This window comes from Acomys minous (genome assembly GCF_964271855.1).
Source record: "Acomys minous genome assembly, chromosome: 15".
NCBI lineage: Eukaryota > Metazoa > Chordata > Mammalia > Rodentia > Muridae > Acomys > Acomys minous.
This window is the reverse complement of record NC_140497.1, coordinates 38,373,499-38,385,780: the sequence shown is the minus strand read 5'-3', so window position 1 is coordinate 38,385,780 and position 12,282 is coordinate 38,373,499. Positions and strand designations below refer to the sequence as shown.

Here is a 12,282-nt window from a genome sequence, read left to right as displayed (position 1 = left end):
CTCCATTTTATTTTTCTTCACATCGATCAGGTTTTCCTCCAGTTGTAATTAGATGTTAGTTGGTTTACATGCCAGAAGTTCTGTAGGTGTATCAAGAAGCGAGGTCACATTTTAGGAAACGGTATTATTTTGTGTGCTGTGTTTATTTCATCAACCTCTGTAATTTTGATGTGGTGAGATGTTAAGGCAATTAGCATAATGGAAGCATGGGTGAACCTGTATTTTTTAGTTTTACTTTTAGAAGATAATTGCAAACCGATTTTCTCAGATTGTAACACAAGCATCGAATCAACCTTAGAACATCAGGCATTCAAATATACATGTCCTTGGCTGCATAAAAATGTACAAGTGTCTGGGAAGTTCACTGACTAGTGCATTCCTTTATTCCAACACCCTGTTGCAGAGCTGTGTTCCTACCAGCATCCTAAAACTTGACTAAGACTTTGCTGAGCCCTGATTTTATCTCTACCTGTGTTTCTTGTCTTGAGCTTCTTTTGTCTTCCTCAGGAAACTTGCACTTTTCAGTGTCTTTTCTCAGAAATACAAGATTAAGGTATACAATAGCAAAAAAACCTGACTCACTGTGTAGAGTACTTGACATGCAACCATGAGGACTGGAGATCTCCAGAATCCCAAGTGAGGATCCTGGGGAGGTCTGGAGTTCTACCTAGTCCATGAACAGGGCAAGTGTAGAGAAGGAACCCACAGAAAACCTGCTCGCTAAACTAACTGAATAGGCAGGAGAGCTAGGATTCAGGGAAAGACCCTGCAGCAATACATAAGTTAGTGAACCACCTAGGAAAAAACACTAATTCTACCTCTGGCATCCTTAGGCACATACATGCCTTCAAACGTGTAAGCAGACATAAACACACAGGCATGGAAAACACACCCATGGAGACTAGCCCAAAACAACAACAACAACAACAACAACAACAACAACAACAACAGAAGAAGAAGAAACCACCCAATCAACCAAACAACCACACAAAAACAAGGAATGCAGAAGTATCCACAAAAAAGTATATACATTATAATTTGCTACACAGAAACCTAGAGGGATTATTTTTTGAGCTGGATTCTGAGTCACAGGCACGATCTGAAGGGTAGGTGCACAACAAAGACCAGCATCTTGGAAGCCACATTCTAAAGCCATGGTAATCCCGCATCACTAACGGAACTCACAGTGCTCTCTGTAGAATGCATCTACATTGCAGGTTTGACTGACAAATAAGGTTATATTGCAAAGAAAAGGCATGCCTGTCATGGGGTTATGTAGCAAATGTTTGACCATGTTAGAAGGATTCCTTTAATCACATTGATGGCAACATAAATTTAAACACTTCAACCCACGCATAACGTTCCGTTTAACAGCAGTTACTACCCTTCAAATGCTTCTAGCAAGATCAGGCACTACTTGGAGTACAAGGGTATTAGAGAACTCCTAGGGAGCAAGTGTGCTTTTAAAAACTTTTATGAAAATGTTAAAGATAGGCTTCCCATGGGATTCAAGGAAATAAAAGTTATCTAAAATTGTGTTTCTGATGTTGGCCTAAAGAAATGCTATATAATCCAATAACTTCTCTACATTAAAAGACATTATCATATTGGGAAATAAAATTTTTTAAGTGTAAAGATATCTTGATTGAAAATATTCATTCTTAAAAATATTACACCTCATTTGCATTAATCAAAAGAAATTGAAAAGTTGATTTTAAGAAAAAATAAGATTATGATATAATGATTTGTCCTATATTAATGAAAATAAATTGTGAGATTTAAAGAAGGATTATTTAGTCTAAGCATTATTTAATCTAAGAAAATAATAGATTATTATTTTTGTCCACATTGTCTAAGCCTAACTTTAAAATAGTTGCTAGTAAATCATGCTTGAAAGACTTTATGGTTAAGTTATCTATGTAGCATTATAGTATGGTAGTTTTTTCCTTATCTAACAAATTACTATCATAAATTATCATGCATATTTTAAAATGTATTTTAACTTTATTGTAAGATTATCAATACATTTCATGGTAGGAATATTGTTTGCCTTAAATTTCAAGTTTTTAATTTGAAAATATTTTTCAGTAGAAAAATATATAAAGAATTTTGGGTTGTCCTATGTTATGAGATTTTGATTACTAAATACAGATGTTTTTCAACAAAATAATACACTTCTAATTTTATACTAAATAGAGTTGAAATATTTTAAAATGACACAACCTTTTAAAATGACATTGGATATAATCCTCAAAAATATTTCAAAATTACCATACCTTGAGCCTTTAAGCTTGATTAGATAAAGAAAATAAAAGAGATAAACACATAAACTGGAAATGGACAATTATGGTAAAATACAATTTATATCAAAATCATGTTTAATATTATTAGAGCACATTTGCTCATCTGAGGCTCCTGTCTCCAAGTCTTCAGATGTTAGCACCTACCCCGGAGTAACTGCAGAAGCCAGAGAGCTAAAAAGCCGCCATTGCCAGTGCAGAAGGGAGTGACAGAGAAGTGAACAGCACCATACAGACGATCTGATGGGAGAAATGAAAAAAAAAATGGGTGGGGCTCTCATAGTTATGAGGCAGGGAGATAAACGGAGAAGAGAGGAGAGTAAAATAATAGTAAGAATGTCTGGTAAAGTCATGAAGAATCATACTAGTAGCTATTTCCCTGAATAAAAAAAAAAATCTATAATACACTTAAGTCTGTATGTAAATATACTTACATAGTTTAAATGACATTTTTTTTTCATTTAGGTTAGACAAAGATTAGATTGTCTAACACAAACCTCAGTGCCAGACATAAGTGTTGAGTTGTTTGTAAGGATAGTTCAAAAGACCCCCAAACATTAAGGTCTTGCTATTGCCCTTAGTTACTCCTCCCCCGAAAGGTTAAAGGTTAGGGTCCCCACTGCTGAAGACACTATGTACTTCAGACACAGGTTCCAGAGGTCCCTGAGCAGCAGCTGAACTGAAACCCTCCTCCTGTGGACTAGTTCTCGTGGTACAGAAAGTGCCGTGCAAGCTTCTAAAAGGGGAAAGCAACCAACTCTGTGACCCAGCCTGTGATTCCTACGAACCACGGGGCCCGCAGGACATCATAACCCTAAGCATATATTAGTTGCATGATTACTTTTGTGGTAACCCACAATTCACTTATTGAACTTAAGACCGACTCAAACAAGAGGGAAATAAGGCCTGGTTATGCAAACCTAGCCAACTACTCAGGCCTAAAGGAACCACTTTACTTATTTTTTTTTTAATAGAAATAGGAAAAAAAAATTACCTCCTCTTGCAGCAAAAATGTGTTGTATTAAATATTTTCAGAAAGTTTTATCTGTATTCATAGATATTTAATTGAACTGTATCATTTCGGTCTGTGTTAGGTATATATTCCAGCTACGAAAAGTAAAATTAGCATTTAAAAAAATAACTCAAGAAAAATTCTCCTTTTGCCCTGGTGATCTAGGTAATTTCTATAGAATGTTCTTTGGGCCTGAGTAACTGAGCTAATTATCAAAGGTCCCTATTTCAGGTCAAATATTGAGATAGATACAACTCCATATAGAAAAGATAATAAACACTTTATCTTTTTTCACAAATTAGTCTAGGATACATGGAAATGCTGCATTTAATCTATGGATTCTTTCATGTATTCCTTGTTTTTTTTTTTCAGATTGTGTCTCTAACTTGATTTGACAACTCTTTTCCAACATGTTACTTTGAAATTTATTTGATGGTTAGGAAAGGTTTGTTTCATCAGAGAGAAATTTGGAAAATCATGAAAGCCTACAACTCTAAGAAGAATGAAATACAAATGATTCTTTATTCATTCCATATAAATGAACGATTTTATTTCTTATAAATGTGGGGGAAATGAGCACAGCGTCAGTTCCAACTAGAACACTTCAGGTTTTTTATTCTGTAATCAAAATTTAATTTTGTTAAGACTAATATTTTGTAACATGCAGTGAACATTGAGAAATAATTTTCAGTTGGGTGTTTTTTGTGTTCATTCAAGAAACAAATTAAAACCAGGATATTAAAGTTATAGATGCTTTTATTTATAAACATAAAAAAATCTTATTAGCCACTTCAATTTGAATTCATTGTGTTTTAAGTTAATATATTCATATTTTGTGACTTTTTAACAGGCCAGAACTTCAAATTCCTGTGGTGGGTAAAGATCTTGCTCAAGAAAGCAACAGTAAGTGTTTATATATTCATACCTACATGTATATGCATATATATATATGTACAAATTTAAAGAACTAAGACTGAGCAATATCTAGAACTCCATTCTTGCTTAAGTTACCTAAAATATGTTAATGTGATTTCTTACATTTAAAGTAATTGTTAAATTGTTTCCTATTCTAGTTATAGTTACTGTAAAAGTTGAATCAGGTAAAATCAAGTCATTTCAATCTTGAAGAAATATATGTCATAAGAAAGATGGTCCATTTCTCCATTGTTTATGTCAGCATTGTTATGGAGATTTTCCAACATAGATTTCCTTTCTGATTAGCTAATTGCACAGTCTCACTTTTCTCTAACTATTTTATAGTTGAACGTGTCTTGGATTGTAAAATATCTATGTGCAGTTTCTTTTAGAACAATCCAAGTGGCTAAAAATGTTGCAAGTAAGAAGTCTTGTAGGAAATGCTCCGTTCATCTTGCATAGCATAACCAAAGGGCCCTTTCTTCTAACTAAAGACAGACGGTCAAGGGAGCTGGAGCCATTGGTTTGCTCTTCTGGTATTAATTTTCATAATGGCTTAAACCTGTTTATTTCAACTGTGGACATATGTAACTTGTTTTTCCTGACACCGTGTGTTATCTTTGCCCCTTTCTTTACATTAATGTAATTACTTGGCAATTATCTCAATTCTAAATGGAGTAGGGAAAATATCAGCATGCTGCAGGCTCTTTGCTCACTCAGGAATTAAAGCAATTTAAGATGGGAGGCCCTAAGTGGAAATGCTGTTTTAATGAAAAGCAGGCTGCACTTTACATTCAGTTTTCTCTATCACTGAAACTTACAGAGATAATACAGTGCTCTGTAGATTCTGAATTCTGGACTTTAAATACTTCATCTTCATGGAAGTTTTTTTTTTCCAAATCGATTTTTAGTGTGTTAAACAGTATAGGATATGCTCTGGTTTCTCTTCTCACTGATGCTGTTTCCTGGATATCATACTGACTCAACAGTTGAATTATTTGGCAATATTCCTGCCCACTGATTTTCAATTTGGCATGGCCTCCACAGGCAATTAAAGTGTCTTTCTAGAGTGTAATAAATTCACTATTGTTATGTTATCAAGGAGATAGCAGTTTCATGCTTATGAAAAGTTTATATAACCTATTCGGAGATATGTTGCATTTTAAAAAATTATCCTATTTTAAGAATTCTACATTTGTTTTGTTTTATTTATCTAATTTACTATTATAATTTGGTAAATGCATTTATTCCATAGGAGATAAAAAGCTAGTACTAATCTATATTCATACTTAATATGGTGTGAAATTATTGGTGAAAAAATTAAAAATATGTCTCTGTTCTTACTGAGTAGAGAATTAGAGATTAGGCAGCAAATATAACTTCACAAATCAGACACACTACAGTACTTACATTGACCAAATTGTATTGACATCACCAATAGCAGGGGTGCATGTGGTATAAATAAAATTTAAACTCATTTAGGTCAGATTCTCTGTAATTTATAATATATTTCTAATGTGTTTTTACCTGTTAAATCATGTTTGTTTTCAAGAAATACCCAAGCATACATATGTTTATAGATATATATGTATTTATGTAATATAATATGAAAATTTAAACATACATGTATTTATACATAAATACATAGAAGTGTATATATGTGATGACATATATATTGCAGACAAAATATGGATACACACACACACACAAACACACACATACACACACATAAATGTTTTTAGACCCAAAAGAGGAACCTTAGATTTAAGACAGAATCTTATTTCATCTGTGAATTATCTCATTCCATCTAATATCATAAATCTTAGTGTGAGTCTCATCTGTTGTTTACAAATATGTTTAAAATCTCTTGGGCAATGAAGTATTCAATCACAAATATCAAAAATGTACAGAGGAAATAGTACTTTTCTGCTTTCTAGATGCTCATAGAATTCAAGAACAGCACTTTCCGATAGAAATCAGGCACCTGACAGTTCGGTACAGAGTTGGCTATTTCTTGAGCGTGAAGGCAAGTCTTCCTGATAAAGCTTTTAATTGGACCCGAAGAATTGCATAGAACAGAAAAGATAGTGGTGGGGATATGTTAAGTGTGTGTTTGAAGGTGGAGACAACTAGTGAGCATCAAGGATAGGATTAAACGGCCATAGTTACCACTAGGCTATATATAGGCTATATTTTAAGGCTCTCCATTATATAGCAAGATCAAGATGGCAGGAGAGCAACACTCAGTGCTCAGAGAGCATGGAATTAATATCAGGGCTCAGTGGGAAAGGAGAGAGTGAGTCTCACATTGTAGCTGCATCTTTGCAGGAAAGTCTTCATCTTTATTTTGTTTCATACCTTCATGGCCCTAGGGGCTCTTAGAAGACTAGAGGATGTTGGAATTACATATGGGAAATCCACCAAAAAAAAAAAAATCTGGGACCAAAACTTTACAACCATAGAGAAAGCTTATGGAAACAAGACAGGGCACAGCGGCAGTAATGAGAATGTTCAGGTGGCAACAGGGATTCTCCCCCACAGCGGGCAGCGACAAGTTCATCAAAGGTAGTACCGATTGGGATGAAGGAGAACGGAAAGAGGAAACCCGGTAGATTTGGTCCACGGAGAGGAGGCTGATAAGTTACAGGATAATCATTGATTAGACCATCTCAGAAAAGAGAGTTGTGTGACAGAGAAAAGTGAGCAATTTTAAAACGAGTAAGTGGAAAAAGGAAGCTATAGAAACAATTTAGGGCAGGAGCGCCTTGTTCTTACTAAGGGGAGGAGTTAGGGGCGATTGTAGAGTCTATTTCAGAACCAGTCGGCTAAACTCTCTCTGAACTTTGTCTCACCTGCTGTACAATTACAGCAACACTAGACTCACGTGGCTATAAAATTGGAATGAATCAAAATTTGGCGAATTTACAAATTCGCCAGCAGCACTTCTTGTGTCACAAATGATGGAGGGCCAAATGAGGTGAGCGGTTACCACAGGTCAGCACAGATAGAGTCAAGAGTCATCTTTTAGTTATATTTAGATTTCTTAAGTATTTGTAAAATACAATTTTGGATCTTGAAATTTAATACAATTAATATTTTGACGTTTATGCCTGTTTAACAATTTTAGGAGAGGAATGTAATAATCTGATAAAATTCTAATATTAGTCTAGCAGATAACACATAAATTGTTCCTGAATGAGAAATGTTTACATCTCCAAGTTTATTACATTAATTCAATGAGTCTCTTTTTCCTCAGTAAGGGGCATAACTAAAGCTGTATAGGTGAACTAGAAAATGCCAATACACCAGAAGGTTTACTGTTAGAAGAAGACCAATTTTCTAAAACAGTTCATTTTCTCTTTACTTATTAAGAACCACAATTTTAAGGTTTTTTAATTACTGAAGTTCACTGATGCTAGCTCTCACTAAAAGATAACAGTTGAAGCTACAAAATCTCATTAGAGTGCAAATTTCAGTGCTCAATATTTAAGACAATGTTCACTACCTCTAACCTTTAAAATGAATGAAACTCCAAAATTTCTTTGTTCTCTCTCTCTCTCTCTTTCTCTCTCTCTCTCTCTCTCTCTCTCTCTCTCTCTCTCTCTCTCTCACACACACACACACACAAACACACATACCTTTAATAACAATGTTACCAAATTGCAGAACATGAGATAATATTATTTCTTAGTGCTCATAAAAGAACAGTGTCATGCTCCTGAAAGAACAGTAAAGATTAATTAATTGTATGCAATCGTAAATCATTTGTTGGGGTTTGTAGATTATCAAGTATAATTTGTACCCTTGCATATCTGGTTTATGGGATTTTTAATAATCCTTGTATTTTATCATCTATTGCCATTATTTGCACATGAACAGGAAATCAGTTGATATAGATTAATAGAAGTAAACTTAATTTTTGACTTTAATCTTGGGCTGGTTTTAAAAAACACTCCTGATTGTAACCTATTCACATTTAGAGGTTGTCTAACCCTATATAATCAGCTTTTTGATCAAACACATCTATATGATTATCTATCTCCTAACTGGTGAAAAGCTTATTGGTCCTTTTAGTATAATTCAAGCTTAATATTATAAAAATTTTAATGCTTCCTGATCAGTCTCTTTGTTTATATAGCTTTTTTCCCATGTAAATAATTGAAGGCATTGGCTTTTTTCATTACAACACATCTATGTTTCTGTAAAATACTTTAGATGACATGTTCACTCTGCTTAGCTCTGACCCAAAATCCTTCTTGTCCCCACTGGTCCACAGTAACTTATATCCTTGTATTTTGATCTGGAATTTCCAATTTTCCTTCACTTCATAGGTGTTTCCCCCTCTAATTGTCTTTGTCGTCTTCTTGTTTATGGATCCCAAAACTGTTTTTCCCTCAGATGACCTTTTCTAGTAGCAGTAGTCCCTACACATTATTAGGACTTCGCAGGGAATTTATTAATTTGAGTTGTGTATCCTTCCCTGGTGATTTGAATTAAATTTATTTAATGGTCACAGCCTATTTAAGTTTGTTATTTACATCCCCCTTAGCTTTCTTGAGAACCCATTTAAGAAACATACAAGATTACATAGTGAGAATGCACCTGTATCGATTGGTTGAGAATTAGGTTCAGATAACTCAAGCTACTACACATATGGCCAGCTCACTGGCTCACATAGGCTAAGTGGCTTGAGGTAGGAAACAAAATAGAACTACCAGAAATGCACAGAATTAGCAAATCTTAACCGGATCGACCCACCATGGTCAGAATGTCATCAAAGAATGGCAAAATCTGGACAAACTTTCCAAATTGTTTATCTGTATATGTATTGTTTTGTAGATAAATGGTGAGTTTGCTAGTAGTCTTTTCAGGACCAGTTACTTCTGTGGTGGCTGGCATACGTAAACATTGGCAAAGTCCCTATGTGTTACTTTCTAAACAATTATGGTATAAGTTTAAGAATCTACAATTACTAGAACATAAATTCTAGAAAAAACTGTGAAGTCCGGAGAACTTAGAATCACATTTCTCTTTTAATTTTTTTTGGGAAAACGTATCTTTTTTTGTGATCCAATCCCCAAACTCTGTTTCTTCCCTGTAAAGTTACACTGTGATACATTAGATTTAAAAAAAAATACTAAGATGAGGAAATTTAGCAGCAGTTTTCTATACCAACAGAAAAAAGTGTAGTTATTCTTTAAAATGCTTACTAACAGCTGTTTTAAACTGAAATATAGACATTTGATCATAGGATGTGGCTTGTGCTAGGCACACACACTATGAGTGGATACAATTTTGCACAAGAGCAAGGCTTTTGACTTTATGAACTTTTTAAAGGATCTGGCTGACACAGAGGTGTCTATATTCTCTCTCTCTCTCTCTCTCTCTCTCTCTCTATATATATATATATATATATATATATATATATATATATATATATATATATATATATACACTTAGTTTTGGTAGGAGAGAAATTTTAGCCATTATTTGCTTATAAAGTAGATTTCCCCCACCTTTTTAGATGTTGGATTATCTCACTGGTTGCAAATATACATATATTCTGTTAATGTTAATTACCTTTTTTGAAATAAAATTAATTTTAGTTCAATATTGTCTAAGGCAGTAATTTTTGGAAGTTAATTTCAAATTTGGGCTGGCTAATGGGCTAAGTACTGTACTGCACCAATAATTGAACTAAGAGTATGACAAAGTTATTGGTCTGGAACACTGTGCATGCTTATGTTCCTGTAAGAAAAATGCCAATGTGTGATATAAAGGACATAATTATAGATATTCTAGGCTTTTAAATTTTTATTTTTTTTCTTTTTCTTTTTTATTAATTAAACATTTAAAAAAATTTTTACATATGCATTTATATTATTCCACATATATACAATAGACTACCTATTAGAAGAAGAACCATGACACAATCAGAAATTCTATAAATGTTACGTTCTTAGTCTTTGGGTTTTTATATTTGACAGTGGGAAGAAAACATCTTTCCTATCTTGATATCACACATTGGTTGTGGCTGATTTCTCCATCTCCATTCATTTTATTATAGGATTATTAATTTTCTTCTTTTCAAAAATTATAATCAAAATAGCAAAATTGTAACCTAACTCCGTCCACACTGGCAATTATATTAAATCTGAATGACCTCTATACACTCCACGTCAATGATAGTTGAACTGAATAAATAAAGATAATCCAATGTAAAAAAACAAAAAACAAAAAATAAATAAAAATGCCAAGTATAAAAGAAAGTCTGAGAAAGGTTTGGTAATGATTCCTGCATGTGGAGAACAACCCTCTGTCCTTTTAAGGCATAAGTATAGCTAGCAGGAGTGGCAGTGCATACTGTCAAAAAATCATGATCAGTCTGTGGCTGTGCATCACATGCCCAATGGTGACAGCTCTGGAATAGCTTTCTGTGCTCAATGCTTAAGGAAAAATATATGAATTCATCACTTTAATAATAACGAAAACTGCCTTTGTGACCTTATGTAATCTTTCAGTGGTTTTACCTTGGGAGACTAGGGCACTGTGATCTTAGGTGGAATGGGCTGAGTTTGCCATATGTCTTTTATTCATTTTCACAGGATGGATTCAGTTATGCTAATTTCCATCCTTCTTTAAAATTTAGCCCAAGTATGGGATCCTGGCACTGGGAGGTTGATTGTTCTGTGTGAAATTTGATCATTGCCCTCTCTCAGCTTGACCTGGTATTCTGTATATTTACTAGCTGGGCATTTCACCTTTTTCTCTTACTTTGGAAAAGGTATAAATAGGAAGAAAAAGTAGAAAGGTTATCTAACCCAAATGCAGAATATGTATAAAGGTCAAGGTGGCAGGGCATGCAATTATAATTTCCAATATATATCAGACAATAAAAATCTGACACCTCATTCTGGTTGCAAAAAGAATGCAATAACAGAATAGAAAATACTGTACAAATTATTTTCACCGAGGACTGTAGAGTTGAAATAGGCTAATAGTACTTGTCCATTTTCATTAAACTTCTAGAATTATCCTTTAATGCTTATAAAAAAAGGAAACTATGCACACAGAGTAGCAATGTGTGTATGCATGTGCACATGTGTGTATATGTGTTTGTATACATATAGATGCACATATATAGAATGTCAGATATTTATAAATTTCCCTGCTTACTAATCAATGAATTATAGTATGAATTGTCCATAAGCCAAGAGAGGCATATGCATAATGAGTCATAGACACATATAATAAATCAGTTTGAAATAAATTATTACATAACAAAATTATTGACAATGGAATATATATTTATTTAAGTCAAAATGAATGGTGTGAATATAGTTACTAACTGGCATTTGTGGTAGAAGAAGGGGTATATACTAATTGAATAATAGCTCTGAAAGACTATACAAATCCTAATACCTGGAATTTTTAAATGAGTGCTCTTTTACATGACACAGAAATTCTTTCTGCTAAGGTTAATTTAAAGATCCCGGCGTTTGAGAAAGAGCATAGCTTAGATTATGAGGCTGATCCTACATGTAATCTCTTTACCTTGCTTAACTGAAGTAGAGGGAAATTTTAGAGGTGAACATCCAGGATAGGAAAGGCAGTGTGACCACAGCGGTACTGAACAAAGTGAGGTAACTCTAAGCACAATACTGCCACCAGGCTTCAGAAGATGGAGAAGCAGTGAATGATTTACACTTATGATCGCCAAATGGACCATGGCAATGGCAGCAGTCCAGTAAGAAATGTGATTTCAAATTTCTGTCCCCAGGAACTGTAAGAGAATAATCACATCTTAGTTTTAAGTCTATAAATCTTGGTTATTTTCATTATAGCTAGCACAGAATTAACAAGCAGGACAGTTTTTGGTAAAATAGAAGAATCTGCAGTGTGTTTTTGATGAAAGCAATGCACCCTATAAGTTACTAAAAGGGGGTTTCATGAATAGTAGCTCAGTTATCCCAGCTATGGAAGTGTGTTGGTGCTACCGAACTTCCAGGTTACCCAAAACAGTTCTTAACTCACTCATTCTAAGTTAACAAAATA

General features: G+C 33.9%; 1 protein-coding gene across 11 annotated transcripts in view; it reads left to right on the top strand.

Annotated features, from left to right (window-relative positions):
- Positions 1–12,282, top strand: part of TENM3 (teneurin transmembrane protein 3) — a 2,605,219-nt gene that overhangs the window by 790,846 nt on the left and 1,802,091 nt on the right. For all 11 annotated transcript variants that reach the window (XM_084760481.1, XM_084760480.1, XM_084760467.1 and 8 more), the window contains exon 4: positions 4,163–4,215. The gene's annotated coding sequence lies outside the window, so the exon portion shown is untranslated. The remainder of the gene's footprint in view (positions 1–4,162; positions 4,216–12,282) is intronic.